Below are 13681 nucleotides of genomic sequence, written 5' to 3'. Positions count from 1 at the left end.
ATTTAAAAGCTCTCCTCCCAATTTCTTTGGATATATGTGGTACAGAAAAGAAAAGATGGTCAGAGTCTCTTAAGCTGTAAGATGATTGATAAAGAATCAAGTGTTGTTTCAGATAGGATGGGTAGTTTGAAAAAATGCATTTATGTACAAACTGCAACCAGTGAAACTGTCGTCTCGCATTTAATGAAAGAAGGTTCAGTGACAGATACATTTGACAGTGATGAGTTCTAAATGGACACCTTAAAATAAATCTGCAGAGACTATTATAAAACACATCCAAAGGTTTGAGGTTGGTTTTGGCTGTGTTCTGGTAAACAACATCCGCATAGTCAATTATAGGCAATATTAGTTGAGTAATAATTTTTAATCTGATCTGTTTTGTAAAACAATTAATTGAACGGTATTGTAATGATAACCAGCAGGAGTGCCCTTGAAAGCCTCTAGAGGCTTTCAAGGGCACTCCTGCTGGTTATCATTACATAAAACAAACAAAACAGGCAGGGACCAGAGGCAAGAGAGTAATCCAGGGAACAAGGCAAGATATCCAGAAAACCAAGAAACATGAAACCAGGGAAAATGCTCGGAAATGCAGACTAACAGTACAACAAGACTTCGCAGTGAGTGAATGAATGAACATGGTATAAATAGACAGACTAACAGGATGAGACAGGTGAATGCAATCAGAGAATGAGGTACAGGTGAATGTGATCAGTGATAAGTGATGATGAGTCCAGGCAGTGAGTTATGGGAACTGTAGTTTGTGAGTGAATACATGATAGTCTGGTGTGGAGTGCCCTCTAGAGGCTTTCAAGGGCACTCCTGCTGGTTATCATTACAGGTATAACAGTCTTAATCTACAATTTATTTATTTTATAATGGAATCAATATGTGGTCTGAAGGTAAGTTGGGAGTCGAGCCAAAGTTTTTGTTTTATTATCCACCACATTATCAAATCATAATAAAAATCCTCGACAAGCCACACGATTTGAGGTATCATTCATACCCCATGGCTCATATGGTGCACAACAATTTACGCACCTAAATTTAATCCTTGGGGCTTGTGGGTTTGTTGAAATAAGTTTAAAGCTACACTGTGTAGGATTTTCTCCCATCTAGCGGTGAAATTGTTTATGACTACCAACTGAATATTACTTATTAGCCCCTCCCATTCCGAGGGCGTTTTAACTCCTACAGTGGCCGTATTATTTCAAATCAGCCGGCAGTCGCGAGTAATCTCCCCCTCGCATTCGTCACGGTGCCACTGAGTGTCAAAACGCGAAAGGCGAAGCTTGAATTTCCAGGTATGTCCCTCTTTGGCTCATGTATTTTCAAGATGGAGGCGCAACATGGCTGCCGCCATTTGAGCGACTCGCTCGTATGTATTCTAAATGGCAGATTCTACGCTTACGAGAATGCTTGATTAGTTGGTATAAGTAATTACACATTAATGAGTACATATCATTTTGAAAGAACAAAGTGTTTTTTGCAAAGAATCAACTTAAAAAATTACACAGTGTAGCTTTAAGGAAGTACCATTAATAATAATTTGCAGTCAGAGGTGCTAAATATGACCGCAGGTACCCTATGTCCTTTGTCCCCCCAGGCTCACCTTGTCAGCCTCCCAGACTTGGAGGCAAAGCCGTGTCAGAACAGCACTCATGCCTCCGACTAGAGGAAATTGATCTCTCAAGTCTGTCACACAACTATGAAGGGGCCAGGGGCTCAAGAGTCAGGTTACCGGAGGCAGGTGCAAACCCACCACTGGGGCCACGAATGGCAAGTGAGGTGAGGAAGCGTGACTGTCCTGGTTAACATTCCTCGCAAAGTGTCCTAAAACCTGGCCAAACCCCTTAAACCTTACCTCAACTGGTGCAGAATCCACGTAATAATGTCTGTGCAGAGAATTCCCATTGGGTTGGCCCTGCAAAAAGAAACTTGCAAATAGTATGAAAGATGGCCAACATGCCTTGGATTTCTCCAGCTCTGGTATACATGAAGAAGGGAAAAAAAGGACCCTCTCCTGCCAAAGGTATCGTCTGCGAAATTAGCACAGGTGCAAGGTTTCGCACAACAAAGGACTCTTTGTGAGTAGCCATGATCATGTTTTGTGACTGGGTTTCAATTTGGGAAAGAAAATGTAATATCTTAGAGAACAAACATGGTTAGTTTGAAAAGCATGGTTGCATTATCTCGGTAGTGATAGACTACAATTAACACTGGTTGTTAAGAAATAAGTCCCGGCTTACAATATTATCTGCACATCGGGAACAGAAGCATGGACGTTTCTGGAGAGAGGCCAATCCAAACAGAATTCCTTTCGCTTGGCATTCCAGCTTGATTAATATGGAAGGTAGGGTCAGACGGTAAGGTTTACTGCGCAAATATAGTTACACAAATGGCAAGACATTATTTCAAGTGCATAAGTGTGGTTCTTTCCCCGACAAATGGTGCCTGTCAGCATTAGTTTTGGGCTTTTAACAGGACTCTCTTTGATTGCTGTTGTTTTTACACTATGCTACAATCAATAGACTTGCAGCTAATTCAGCCAACAAGTGGTAAGTGTTCAGTGTTTCTTCTCATTGACACACATGGTCTGGAGTTCCATGATGTGGCTGCTGCTAACGGGCAGCTGCAGCCAAAATAGGAAGTCCCTGTGGCGAGACAGCCCCATGTGCTCAGGCTGGAAAACCTCTCAACAACATCCTGTGGTCACCTGGACACTATGACCCAGAAGAAAGGACTCCTTAGAAAGCGGCCCTAGCAGTGGAGGCCTGCCTGAGGGCTCCTAAGGAGGAGAAGACATGACATTTGGTGCGTGGAAAAGGAGGAAGGCTTTGTAAATAACATCCCTGGAATCCCAGAGCCTGCATGCTTTGGAGTGCGCTCCTCCTCCCTGAAACGGCTGAAGGGGAAGAATTGGATCACAGGCAGCCTTGGGTTGTCACCTGTCTGGGATGTGAGGGGGATGAATGAAGACTTAACAGAAAATTAAAGAGAAGGAAGAGAGAGCGGAACAAAGAGAGAGAGTCAGAGATGGAGAGATAGAGAGAGAAAACCTCCCAGGTACTCTGGTACTTAATTACTTCTCAGAGGATAAATATTTCTTTAGTTACAGGGGTAGAGAGACAAATAATGAAGAGCTGTTCCAGGAGTGATTATCTCTCCGTTTCAGGTGTTTTTGAACATATTAAGAGTTCTCGTGTTACTGCCGGATAGCTCCCAGAAGAAAAAAAAACACACTACTGTATGTCAAGTGGAGATTAGAATAACAAGCTGGCCAAATGAAGATATAGAGCCATTTGAGGATTAATTTTCAAGGAATTGCTCACCCAAAAATTAAAACTCATCTACTCACCCTCATGTCATTACAAACCCCTTTTTCTCTCTTTTTTTTTACTTCGTTTGCAGAATGTTGACTGACATGGTGTATTGCTGGGTAAAGCGTGATTCAACCAAGACAACATCTTACAGTCTCTGGGAATGAAATCATAACGCCTGGTGGTCCTGTCTGTTTAGCATTGCCACAAAGCAAGTGAATGTCTATGATTAAACTTAAAGAACAACATTTTCATCATCTGCTCATGCTTGCAGGCCCCGTGAGGGACAGGCATTCATATGGAAACTGTATGCAATTATTTACAATCCAAGCCCATTCAGACTTGGGTGGAAACCATGTGTTGGCCCCCCATGGTTTAAAGCTTCCCCTTCCTGTCCACACTAATAGCCTATTCATGGCAATGTGCACCTCAGAGACTGTTGGCTGAGCTCTTATTGGCCTTTATGAAAGTAAAATGAATACGGCACATAGGAAACTATAGTGGGCCGCCGATTTGCAGAAGTCCAACCTCATTGTGGTTTTTCTATGCAGGGTGGAAACATTACTCTGTGTGAGAGGTTCCATGTTTTGCTGTTTCACTTGTTACAGTGCAAACTTTATTTGTGATAGTCAGCAATCTCTGCAGGCATTATTGCTATGTTGCATATTTTAAAGAAAACAAGATCTGTATCTTTTTAAATTGAGAAACTGCAAGCAGTGCTTAGCCGTGCAAAAGTCACCCGAAAAAGTCAATGCAACAGAGTTGGGGGTGGTTGCCAGGGCTTGCTAAGTGGTTACTAAGGCATTCTTGGTGGTTGCTAAGGTGTTTTTAGCATTTGCTATGCAGTTTCAAGGGTGTTGTAGTTGCCAGAACATTGCTAGATGGTTGCTAATATGTTCTGTGGGGGTTTTCGGGTGCATTGCCATGCAGTTGCTTGCAGGGTTATGAACCATTCAGAATTTAATTGAGAGGGCCTTTAAAGTTCCAGGTCAAATCCTGAATTTAAATTGAATTTGAATTGATGGAACAAACAGAATTAAAAATTTAGACTGCAAGAAGGCAAAATTACAATGACAAATTTACAAAAATTCAAAGAAATCCATTCAAGAAAAGCCAAGTTTGTCAAAAACGTATAAAATAATGTTGTATTGTCTTGTTTTTTTTCCAATAGTATGAACAATAATATTGATTCTTGCCTAGATAATTAACTGATTTAAAGATTTCCAATCACTCTGTCATCAGATTAAAAAATAAAATAAATAAAAAAAAACATAATGCTGGAGGACTATTGAGAATCACCTCTTTGTGACAAATGTTTATTGCTGTCAGTGCAGTTAACTTGATATTTCTCGATGCTGTGAGCCCACACAAGGTCCTTAGAAAGCAGAACGTCTGCTGAACCATCTTTACAGGACAAAAGGCATTCAGAATTGTTAAGAAACCGGACCAGAGCAAACCTTTTCTCTCCTCTTCAACTCCCTGCACTTTTTTGGACGTTCTGAAGCGGCTGCCCTAAAACGGGGACACCAGATGCTGGAACAAACCGGCCGCTTCATTCTCACAATGCCACAGATTGTTGGTGCCCATTGCTTCAGAGGAGGAGGAAAGGGATAGGGAGAGGGGAGCGATGGGTGGCAGAGATGAGACTCTGCCAAGTGGCAATGCTGCCAAGTGTTGGTCTGGCGATGGGCGGAGCTTGTTACAAAAGGTGGGCGGGGGACATGTTGCAATGTAGAGAATAAAGCTGATTTTTAGAAGGACTGTAGAGCCCATTGGTGGCATTTGGGAGCATCTTATAATAATGTCCACAACATTGCTATTAGAAATTTGTTACTAATAGAAATAATTAGTGGTGTTTGCTAATGCAAGCATCCCTATTACTATAGAGTGCAACAGTCAGGTTCCGGGAGTAAAAAAAAAATTTTTTTCATAGGGAAATTGATTTTTAATGATAAATTTTAAACCTTTAAAGGCAATCTTACTGTGAGCTACGAGGTTGCCAATTGATAGTATTTGCTTCTGTTAGCCGTCAGCCCCAATAGTAAGTAAGTAAAAGTAAATTAGTTTGAAAATAACTGTATAACAGCGGAATTTGTGGTGAAAAACTACATTATCCATGATTCAGTACAGAACATTTCAAATATCAGAGAGGCACAACACGCCAAAAGATCTCACCCTCCCACTCCCATGAAGCACTGCGAATGACATAATCGAGTTGGTCTTCCTACGCTCTCAAAATATTTTAATACATAAACATTTTGCAATAAACTTGAAATACATTGTTTATATATATTATTTATATATATCAACATTTTTAAATGCATAGATTTATATTTCTCCATTTTTAACTCGATTATGCTGTTTGCAGTGCTTCATGGGATTGTAGTTCTTTCCCTCACTTAAGCCGTTGAGTACACAGTCTTGTACCTTTGTATTTTTGTCCAATTTTCAAATACTTTTCAAAGTTTGTAATGTTATGATTCATGTCGTAGCTGGTTGGTTTGGTTAATGGCTTACAGCGCTTTACGAAGACTTTTTTTTAAAATCCCTATGAGAGAAATGAATGGAAAAAAATTCTTCTGGAAGCAACACCAATGAAAAAGTGGGTGGACATTGTTGCACTCTATTGCTCATTCATTAGGATCTGGGATTTCAATAAACTCCTAACCCTAAGTATTGAACTTAAGGGTGAGCTCTTTTGACTGTCAATAAGCAACCTCTTAGCAATATTCCAGAACACCCTAGCATCCACTTAGAAATGCACACAAAAACACTCAGAACACCCTATAGCAACTAATTAGCAGCAAGTCAGCAACCACCTTAGCATCATAGCTGCAAGTTTTAAATTGATTTAAAAAAATAAAAAAATAAAAAATAAATGCCTTGACAAATGAATGAAACTTTCTAAATGTTTTGCCATACATTGTTTTTTGGGGGGATCAGCTAAATTTAAATCTACTGTTTGTTTTGTTTTTTAGTTGTTCATTAATAAATATAATTGCATTAACTACGCCAACTATGCATACTATAATACATTTTTGTAAGAACCACTTTTGATTTAAAGATATACATATGGCTGCAAAAAATAGTTGCAAGATAACTAGGCGAACAGAAACATCAGGTTCAAACGTTAAAGAACTCTGCCTTCATACAGTACATTACAGCGATGGTGCATAACACGAAGGCTAATTCCTCATCTAAATCCTCTGAGTGGTTCTGAAAGGCGTAAGCCCAGACCTGCGGTACAGTGGGACTTATGCAAACGGAGGCCCTGTTCTCTTCCACCCTGCCCTCCCCCCCTCCCCAGCAGCCGTTCAAACCTCTCCATGCTTAGGAAGTTACTTATTAAGAACCAGCGTCAGCATGCAGTGCCAAGCTCCTTTTTTCTCCTCTGCTGCTTTGGCTTCTTTTCCCGTTTCAATACCCACTGTCGTTGCCTTGTGTTTTTTTGGGTTAGGAGGGGCGGTTGAGGGGGGAGTGCATGCTTGGAATGTTAGCAAGCGTCCTATTCACTCTAGGGGAGTGTTGTAGAGCAAAAAAGAAAACGAATGGAAAAAAGCAAGAGAGAGTGGGAGAAAGACAGAGCGAGGGAGGACAAAATGCCCACAACAGACTTGATGTTGATCGCATTAATGCATTGGAGTGCTGGGTATGGTGTAAATGATTGAAAGTGCTTCCAGAACTTTTGCCGTTGGCGTTGACAAAGCCGGCTCTGTTTCCTCCCTCTGCACTGCAACCCCCTCCCCCCGAATGCACATACACACACACACACACACACACACACTTGATGGTTGTTTTCTCTCAATGTTTTTTTCAGGAGGGAATGGATGCGGTGCACGGAGAGGGAATAGAGCCAGGGTCTGTCCGCCAGGGATCGAGCCAGGGGCCTCAATCAGGGGAGGGTGTGTTGGGGGACCTTTTCGAGGATGCTGAAGAGTGAGCAAATGAGGCATGGATGGGTCAGATGGGTTGAGAGAGGAACCGGGTTTGACGAGAAGGAGGGGAGATTACAGGTCAGGGCAAAGAGTTGGAATAAATTAAGTTCTAACATGGTACAGAATGGTACATTGTTAGATCCAACAGACAGACAGCGGACAAACAATCCTAGCTTTGTGTCCGGTACTGGCAGAAGGCAACCTCTCTCTTTTCCCCCTGATTTCTCTCTGGATGAATCCATTTTGGGATCCCGCTGTCTGTTGCTGCATTGCAGCATTATAGAACCAGCTTAACAGAGAAGAGAGAGAAGTCAAATGAAAAAAAAACAAAAAAAACATGCAATGGTTTGAATCATCAAAAGTACATTTCTGGTTAGTGGCGTTTAAGGCAGTATCGCAGTTACCAATTCATGACAATATTTTTAAAGCTCTAATAACAAAACACTCTAAAAACAACTTAGTACACCTTAGAAATGACATAGCAACACCCTGACAACTAATTAGAACAATACCACAACTACTTAGAATAATGCCATTGCAATCACTCTGAACACCCAGAAACCACTGAGCAACACCCTGGCAACTACCCAGAATTGCACTTTTTGTGAGTTTTGCACTTGGAAATACATTGAAAATATATAAAAAGCAAGTGCTATGTCTATAAATACTATGCAGTGATGTGTCTTGTTTACATATAATTTGATTTGCATGGTATATGCATGGAGACCGCAGTTTTGGTTTCTGACGACTGAAAATGATAGCAAACTACAACCCGTTATTGTATGCTGTCATCTTTTCCATCTTTCCAGGATGATTATTATCACCACCCCAGCCGTTTTTGCATATCCTATGCAAACTGCACACCAACTGTTGCGGCACGCATGTTTGCACGTTGCTTTCTCAACCTAAGAAGAGTACCTTTATCACACCAATTCATTTGCATTATGGAAAATAACTCGGCGGAGTCAGGCTGTACAAACAAATGTCACTTCAAGGCTGTAGTATGTGTGTGTACATTACGCTACCCCTTCTGTATAAACACATTGTGTCCTTGGACACAGAAGACATGCTGTGTCTAGGTTCGGGGCAAATGGCTTCACCACGTGGAGTCAATATCATTTACTTGGGATTGTTACTCAGGGAGTGGAGATCCATATTAGAGAGTTTAAAAGCTGGAATGATATTTCTATCCAAATGTGCACCAAAGATGGCCAGCTTTTATGCAATATTGTTCCATGGCTTTCCCTGTTCAGAGATGCTGTAATCATGGAGATAAAGCAAAGGTTTGGGAGATTATTATTGTGCAAATCATTTATTTTGTGGTATATCTGCAGGCTTATGAACTCCAATTTTCGTAAAATTGACTTGGACGAACAATGTACAAATGGAGTCTTGACAGTAATATTCCAAACAACTTTTTTTTTCTTTTTTTTTCTGAAATGCACATCTGGTTAACACATATGTTCCATGTTCATTTGCTGCACAGATGAGGCCCTCTGCGTAGCACGTGACAGATGCAAGTCTGAACGCAAATCACAGTTCACACATTATTTATTGCAACCAGCCGTTGGCATATTTTTGCACTGAACTCATTCACATGTGCTTAACATGCGTGAATACGACACACGCAGTTACCGCACTTATTATAGAAAATCTACAATTGAAACTTCCGAATGAGAAAATCACACTTTAATAAGCATTATAGTGGGAATTCTGTGTTTCTAAAAGGAGTTTTTTTAAAGTAAAAAAGCAAAATAACTGTGATGAATATTTCCCTCCAGGGTCTGTGAGTGTCAAAAAAGCATTAAAAATGTTCATGGCAAAATAAATAAATACAATAAACTGCTAAATCTAATGGTTATTACAGACTCTTAAAGTTATTTCAACTTTATAGCCTATTTCCCTGCCATTAATCTCTTTGGAAGTAATTAATCTGAACAATATGCTTCTTTTATCTTGACTTTGGTGGAGATGCTGTTATAAAACTGATAACCCTTTAGCCCTTTTTTAGGGCATTTCCCTTGTCTATTGTCCTAGGCTTGTGTAGCCCAAGGGAATGGCATTGTTTAGGTGAATACAACAAAGAAAAATCCTGCTGTTAACCTTATTCCAACCCCAGTGTGATGAGCACTCTAAGGTCATCGCTGGTGTGTAACTAACCTTTGAGCTAAACAGGCAGATTTGATCAGAAACAACTTGTGACCGATGTCTTGCTTGACCCAAGTCTTTGACGTGGTGAAATATCTTCCATTGATCATCTGATAAGTATGTGGTTGTGTTTTCAAATTAGACACTACAAGCTTTTCTTCATTAAGGGCCATTGACCTTTTGACCTCGGCACTACATATGCTGAAGCCTTTCTCACCAAAAGCATATGTTGTACCAGAGCCCATTCTTAAAATGCTTTGGGTTTCTCAAGAAACAACAAAACTAGAGGGTTTATAATCTCGTGTTCCACAAAGACTTACAAGTGATTGAATGTGGGAATCACTAATATAGGCAAGAATAGTTGATCTATATGGGTTTTTTATTGAAAAAATAAAGTACATGGTAACATTCAAAAGTTTGGGGTGTTTTTTTGTTTGCTTGTTTTTTTAAAGAAATCAGTACCTTTATTCAGCATTATTCAGTATTAAATTGATTATAATGTTACAAAACATATAGATTCCAAATAAATTCTGTTCTTTTGAACTTTCTATTCATCAAATAATCCTGAAAAAAAGAAAATCTACCATTGTTTCCACAAAAATAACAAGCGGCACAACTGTTTTCAGCATTAATCAGCAATATTTCTTGAGCAGCTAATCGGCATATTAGAATGATTTCTGAAGGATCATGTGACACTGAAGACTGGAGTAATGATACTGAAAATTCAGCTTTGCATCACTGGAATAAATTATATTTTAAAATATATTAAAATAGAAAACAGTTATTTTAAATTGTAATAATGTTTCACAAAATTACTGTTTTATAATTTTTTTTATCAAAAAGGTTTGAAAATCTCACATGCGCCTTAATTACAGACAGCAGCTGTAGATGGGGGAGGAAGACGGGCCAGAAACCGCGGGAAGGCAGAGGGAGGAAGTTGAGAATGGAATTCCTCGGGTGTAGGGTTGAACCTGGAGCTTCAACAAACATGCAAACTATAGAGTGAAAGAAAAAGGAAATATATATATATATATATATATATACCGGTGCGTACCAGGCAACTTTGAGCACTGAACGCAATCTGCTGGCAATTATATTTTATATTGTTACAGTAACTACAAGGCACAAGCTGATTGGTTCCAGTTCCTCTGAAACCCTCCCACCTTCCCCAGCTCCACCTGTATAGATCTACTAAGGGTAAAGTACAGCACCAGTATGTCTTACTTGCTCACAGCAGTGTGTCGGTGTATGTACTGGTAGTAGCAAGTCTCTGTACTTAGCAGATCTATTCCACCAATACTAAATACATCAACATTGTCATATCTTAACTCTTCTATATATATATATATATATATATATATATATATATATATATATATATATATATATATATATATATATATATACTGTATATATATATATACATATATATATATATATAAATATATATATATGTCTATGTTATTGTTTGAATAATAATATATTACAATAAAACAATAACAACTTCTTTCTCAAAACAACCCTGCAGTAAGCATTTACATGGTTTTATAACACTCAAGATTAGGTATTCCCACCCATCAATATGTGGAATTTCATTTTAGGTCCTGGGGCCTGTACCTTGAAGCCGGTTTAGGTGGCTAGCCAGGTATGTTTCAACTTAGTTTGCGCCAACCATGGGTTTTAGGCACCATGAAAGTGGTTTGGCTTTTAGCCGTGTTCATCGCCATAGTAACTCGTGCTCCAGTGCTAACCTGGTCCGGGTCAGGTAATGTTCCAGGTTAGATGTTGCAAACCGAACTTGGACCAATCAGCTGTAAGCAAAGTGTCACATGTCTGATGCGATAAAGTCACTCCACCTGTTTCTACTCCAAATTAAAGGTCACTACATAGCAATTGATTTTTAAAGTCAAAATCGTCTGGTTTTTAGTAATGCTTATTAAGAATAATAATTTTGTTTGATATAGATGTTATTTATGTTACACCCTTAATCGATCACACATGTACAATTTTAGTTTATCAATTATTATTACGCACAGTTTAAATGAATAAATATATAAAGGTAATATAAATACGCTTTAGAATCAATAGATACAGCTATAAAATGACTAGCCTACATATGAGCTTAAATGTTAAATTCTCTCTATACCTTCATCAACTCTATAAACTAACTTCACAACTTTAACTTGCACTGGATATAGCAAGACTTTTTCTTTTAGTTGTCCTCTTTCATAGACAGCTATTTTCTTCTTGCTGTGTAAATTTGTTTAAATTCTTAATATTTATTCAATCTCGTAATATTCTGCAGAAGAGAGAAGTAAATCACATGAATCGCAGTTTCACTCTTTCTCAGCATGTGATTGGCTCTTTGCTACTGATGTCACACCTAAACTCCTAAACTCAGGAGTTGACAGAGAAAGTTGATGATCAGCATCATGGTACCAACAAAGCCTGGTTAGATTGGTTTGGTTTTGTCAACTCAAAACTAATCCTGTAACCCTGAGTTTGTTCAACCACCATCATGGTACAGGCCCCAGCTCAACTCTCTTACCAAACAATGCATTTTCTTGGAGGAAGCTGGAGTGTATGTAGCTCGATGACAACAGGCTGTGCGTGTCTCAGTGTATGAAGGGTCACAGAGACCCCTCTATGACCAGTCAGCCTGGAGAGCAGGTGGTCCTTATCATCGTCTTTCCAGTTTGACTGGGACACTCGCCACATTGTGCTCCGCCAAGTTTTTAAGCAGCACCTGTGGGATCGCTGGCCCCCCGGCTCAAACATGTGGCGGTGGAGTAGACCTAAGGGGAAGTTGCACAAAAATGTTTTGGAGCATGCAGTTGTGTTTCAGCTGAACTGTAACTGGACAAAATGAACAATAACAAAAGTCATGTATCATTGATTGGAATCAGCCCAGTCTTATTATTTTATTTTATTATATTTATTTATTTTTATATATATTTATTTATTTTTTTTACTTACATGTTGCATTTACATTTATAAATAAATTTATTTAAATTTAATTTATTTTACTAAATTAATTTGATTAAACTTGGCCCCAAGTAACTGCCTTTTGCATTCGTGTCTCGCACACATGGTTCACAGGTTTGGAAGCATAATCAACTGTGTTTGCACACCTTTGCATAATTACATAATTTGCATATAATTCCTCTATGATACTATATGTTCTTTGTATTACCAGCACAGGGCAGCTATTTTATTACGACACGGAACAGATTTGTGGTACAACTGTTATTAGCACATGTAAATACAAACTGTCACTCAAAGATTCAATGGAGTATAACATCCAGTATATCTGCAGGCGAAACATATGAAAGAAATACTGGTCACATCACATTTCATTATCTGCAAAAATCAGTGATTTATGCATCATTTTACTTCAAATGTGTGTGCTATTAAAAAGGATGCCTTCATATAGCTAATTATATGTCGACTTTAACTTACTTGCAAGATTATCTTTAAACTGTTGTTTCACCATGATCTTAGCTAACCTGCAAGGAAATCTTACCTTAACATATTTCTGTTTCCATTAAATGTCAAAAGCGAATTTTAGCACAAATAAAAACTTATATTTTAGGACCATTCCTTATGGTCCTATAAGTTTGTCAGCAGAGCTCTAGGGTGTCTTCACCTTTGTAATTCGGTTCTCTTGATTCTTCTTGAATCACAGTCCACTTTATTACATATATTTACTATATCTGTCTATCTGCCTTTGTAGACACTTCCCACTCAGATATGCTAACTAATCTCTAGCATCTCAAAGTGTTGAGATGTTAAGCAGCTTGTTTTCTCCTGGAAGTATTATGCATACTTCATATCATCGCCACACTTCTGTTAAACATCACACTGTATGGATTGGAGACTCTAATGTTGGTCCAAACGAGTCTCGCTCTTTCACCTTAGCCCTCTGATAAGTGGAAAATTGAGTTGAGGAAATGAAGCCCAAGTTGATTTTGGGTAGTTTAGCACCACTGTATAATTGGTGTTCATTTGGTACCATAATTATGCTCAGGAAAGGACAAAAATAGCCTTACTTGTCAAATTATTAATGGTCCTATAAGTGTAAAGATAAAAGTTCCCCTGTTCAGACCGTGTTTATTAAGAAAACACAGAGGTGGGTTGTGAAGGGTTTAGCCACCAACACCACCGGCGGTACAAGCGAGTCTTTGCCTCGTGTTATGTTCTGCCTCATAAATATTGTTACAAGCCAATGATCAGCATGCAACTTTTAAGTTTCCTGTGTTATTTCAAACCTTAAAAAATAAG

Source organism: Abramis brama (assembly GCF_963993115.1).
Source record: "Abramis brama genome assembly, chromosome: 2".
Lineage (NCBI taxonomy): Eukaryota > Metazoa > Chordata > Actinopteri > Cypriniformes > Leuciscidae > Abramis > Abramis brama.
Note: the sequence above shows the minus strand (reverse complement) of the source record.